At 37.8% G+C, this 4,263-nt stretch overlaps 2 long non-coding RNA genes across 2 annotated transcripts; both read right to left on the reverse strand.

The window, feature by feature from the left end:
• Positions 1 to 265: 265 nt before the first annotated feature.
• Positions 266 to 1,109, reverse strand: LOC123488201. The gene is made up of 3 exons (XR_006659949.1): positions 1,098 to 1,109; positions 767 to 953; positions 266 to 485 (listed from the first exon to the last, which is right to left on the reverse strand). It is a non-coding gene; the product is annotated as an uncharacterized LOC123488201 (long non-coding RNA).
• A 1,508-nt stretch (positions 1,110 to 2,617) lies between these two features.
• Positions 2,618 to 3,612, reverse strand: LOC123488202. The gene is made up of 3 exons (XR_006659950.1): positions 3,341 to 3,612; positions 3,071 to 3,204; positions 2,618 to 2,653 (listed from the first exon to the last, which is right to left on the reverse strand). It is a non-coding gene; the product is annotated as an uncharacterized LOC123488202 (long non-coding RNA).
• Between the last annotated feature and the right edge of the window lie 651 nt (positions 3,613 to 4,263).

A 4,263-nucleotide genomic window follows, 5' to 3' on the forward strand; every position in this document is an offset into this window, starting at 1 on the left:
AGGATGTGCCAAACACAAAATGTGCCTTAAATAGTTCGTCAAAAGCAACAAGAGAAGAGGTTGACCTGCAAGGTATGGCATTCTTGTCGATAATGATGAAGAACTGGTGGATTGCATTCTTCTTAACTCCAACAGCTAGGAGATAGGGCTGAGCGCTAGTAGTGATGGCATCGAGATGCTCTTGAATGTTTGTTCCGGGTCTGCGAAGACAAATGAGGGAAAACTGTAGTTAATGGCCAAGTAGTTGTAGAATATGCAGAAAGAGCCAATACACTACTCTTATTGAATATGAATATTGAATGAATACTTGTAGCCTAATATTAGGTGTTCATACCACAAATTAGAAAAAATACAAACCTTCTTGAATACCACAAGATGTTTCTCTGCTTGGGATGCGGAAACCTTTCCTGGTCTCTTCCGACCCTGAGCGGAGGGTGGAATCAGGTGTATAAGCAGTAAAACCGATGACAGATCACTGTCCCAACCTGTAACAACACAAGTTCAATGTTAACACACTTCAGTTACGTTGTTTTCTTTACAAAAGACCCCCCAGACAGACAGCAGTTCTACATCACAAGAAGTTCTCTAACTAAAACATCCACAGGGCTGAGTCAAATCTCAAAAGTTTTGTTCAATATACTGCTACAGAACGTGCTCGTAAATCTTTCACAGATCCAGCTTCTTAGTATTATGTTGATATTTAAATGTTTACACATAATGTTGATATTGCAATACAACACAAAAGGTAGGCTTACAAGCATCTTACCAAAGTCAACATCCAATTCAGTGCCATCCTCAGGAGGATCAGCTGCCAGCAAGAGTTCTTCAAGCTCACTTGTGGATGGAAGCTTTCTGCATTGTTTGATGATCTTTTTCTTGAACGTGACCGGCCACCTTTCCAGAAGCTTGCTTGAGGTATCCTCTCCGAACATTAGAACAAAATCCTGTTCAACCTGGAGTGGGGTGGTGTTGGTGACAATTTCAGTTATTTGACAGCCAATCAAATTGTATTGCGTGCTAGTTTAGCTAGCTAGTATCACTACAATGTCTTACAAAACAATTCACTTGTCATAGTATTTTCAAAATAACATAATTACCAAGCTTTTGGACGTCTTTAAAACGTGGAAACTCAGACAGTATGTTGCTTGACTGCTGGGGGTCGAGGATCATTTTGCGGCGATACACAAACGTCAGTTCCATTTTCTTCTTGATTGTGTCTGCATCAGCAGAATGTTTCATCAGTGAGATTGCTTTGTTGCACTCATCATCAGTCAGGGCAGTCTCTGGAACAAACTGGGATTCTCGTCTGACAGTCGGTCCTCCAGACATGTCTTCACCAGTTGATCCTTTGGCTGATTCTACACAACACGGGAAAATTTCAATCATGTCAAAAGTTTTAGTAGCCTGGCTAACTTTTTAAAGGAAGTACTCCACTGTAAAATATACTTTTTGAGCTGTAAACTAAATGATATGAATGATATGTTTGATGCTAGGGAGTGTGGCAAGCTGGTTTAGCCAAGGCCAAATGGGAAGAAGGCCAAATTACAGGTGTTGGCCATCTGAGGGGCAGAGGACAGCAAAGGGGGGTGGTTACATGATATATGAATGTATATGGAGCGTGATAAAAAGGTGACCTTGAAATTGTGGCGTTAATGGCGACGCAAGGAAAAAATGTGGGTGCACCTACATTTTGTGCTGGTGCACCTAAATAAAAAAGTTAGAAGCACAAGTGCAACCAAGACAAAAGTTAGTGTGGAGCCCTGCATCAATGCTGGTGTTAATATTGACATTATTTCTTCACAATTTATGAAATCTGCAGTTTGTGGGTTGAAAAATGTATGAAAATGCCATCTACTGGTTTAAATCACCCTAAAGTTTGCAAGGCCAGTTTGCCAGGGGGTTGCCTCGACCAGTCAGTGTCGAGGCAACCCCCCCTTATGTCACAGTCCTTTGTAGGTCTCTGATGCATATTTTCTTTAAATTTGCTAAGAGGGAGGGAGCTAGCAGAATTGAAGGATGTAGTTACACATTATACTATATGTCTGAGAAATAGTGCAACAAATGCAATTATTGATCTAGAACTGTTTTGTTCCATACATTTTCCAGTATTACCTCCGAATGATGATCGCCTGTCTTTGGCGGTGCCTCTCTGAATAGTTTTAATCCTCCAGGCCAAGTACCCAGTTCCACTCTCGCCATCATAATAATGCTCCTTGAAGGATGAAAGGATAACAAAAATGGATACTTCATTGAAAACAACATGGTCTGGTAGGATTCAAAACTTCCAATAATATTTAACATTACAACTATTACTGTGTGCAACTCACATAGCCATTCTTAGAGAATGGGTCACTGAGGTACGGGAATAAGGTCACTATTCCTTTGGCATACATTTATTTCACCTGTCTGGGTGGAGATGTACTGCAAAATTGAAGAAGAAAGGATTGTGCAGTCATATTCACTTAGATTCAGATTTAGATTTACAGATTGAGAACACAAGGACTATTAACAAATTACCCATTCATTTCTGTCATGTCATCTGCCAGCATGTTCACCATTTTGCGTCTTGTTTCATCCGTCAAGGACTTGGTTCGGTTGTATTCATTTATTATACGTTCCCACCGGTTTTGTTGGTAAGAGCTGATTCCACCAACTTAAAACAAAATGCATAACAATTCTGCATGTTATGTCCACTGCAAATAAACTGGAAATAAACTAATATGATGTCAGAGGATGTCCCGATCCAATCTCAAAGATTGCAAGTGCTACAAAAATCCAATGAAAAAGCCAATAATGGTAAGAAACTCCCTCCAGACAGCGACAATAACTTGAATGTACTCGAAGTGTGCACTGTATTATCAATAAATAAATAAAAGTATCTGATCAGGACTCAATATCAGCAGATACTTTTTTAATCGGATAGGGCGCTTAAAAAAACTTGATCGGGACATCCCTAATCAGGACTTCAAAAATGTTTTGAAACCATGTAATTTACAATGTATATTAATGTAATTTTAATTCTCTGAGAACAGATTCAAGAACAGAATTTAAAATGTCAGAATTGTCTTACTTGCTTGGCTTCTGTATCCAGCCTCTGGCGTTTTCTGGAGGGGCTATCTGAAATAATGACTGTATCCTCAGAGTCCAAGGTATCAAGGGATGATGGTTGGGATTGCTCAGAAGAGGCCACCATGGAGACAGATTCTAACCATGATTTTTAGAAGAAAAGAATTATATATAGTTCCCTCATAATCTAAGACACTTATTTAATAGACACCATGAACTTCATAAAACAAAGAAATAACGTATTCATTAATTAGTCTAATTAACTGAAACAAACCTGAGTCATATTTGATGGTTAGCACCCCAGTTGAGGGATCCTTTATAATATCCTCAAAAACATCATCATCCAATTCAGTCCCTGAACTGTCAACAATTTTCACACCTTCTGTTACAGCTGGGACACCAAACTTTGCAAATGCTAGAAAAAACAGGGATAAAAGCTTGTGTAAACAAAAGTAAATCATTATTTATATAATAATTTCACTGTGTACACCTACCTTACCCTATAAAATAGGTTTTAAACAAACACTATTAAGTGATTAAAATGTTTTTTTTGTAGCATCATAACTATACCTTAAGCAATGCATCCACAATTAAAGTGTAGTTACCAAGGGCAAAACAGAAGAAATTTAGACGTACAAAATGGACCAGTTCCAAAAACCTGAGAACTTAACATGTCCCATCATTTTAGGAATATTCCAGTATATCAATTTTAAACAGCTAAATTCAGACAGTTATTACTAACATTGTCAAATTCTTACCTGCAATCAAAAAGTCTTTCAGATTTGGCTCAGTTATTCTGACAAATTTTTGGACATCTCCAAGTTTAGCTTTAACAGCATGCTCCCTGCAAATAGTATCAGTACAATTTCTCACAGTTAAAAAGTTGATGGTCTTATTTTAGCAGTATTTCCTCAAATATAAGAAAAAATATTGTTTCAAGCCACCAAAGTGCTGAGAAATGATCAGCACTTTTGCAGAAATGGCCAGTTAAATTGAAGTTACTGTCAAACACATTAAAAAGGATAACGTCTGATTTTCATCCTTGTAACATTAATGTTACCGCCTTGCCCGCACAATTACTGCAATTGTTGGGTCTTGGTATATTATAGAGTGTGGTCTAGACTTACTCTGTCTGTAAAGTGTCTTGAGATAACTCTTGTTATGATTTGACAATATAAATAACATTGAATTGAATAA

The sequence above is a fragment of the Coregonus clupeaformis genome, unplaced genomic scaffold, assembly GCF_020615455.1.
Source record: "Coregonus clupeaformis isolate EN_2021a unplaced genomic scaffold, ASM2061545v1 scaf2046, whole genome shotgun sequence".
NCBI classification, from domain to species: Eukaryota; Metazoa; Chordata; class Actinopteri; order Salmoniformes; family Salmonidae; genus Coregonus; species Coregonus clupeaformis.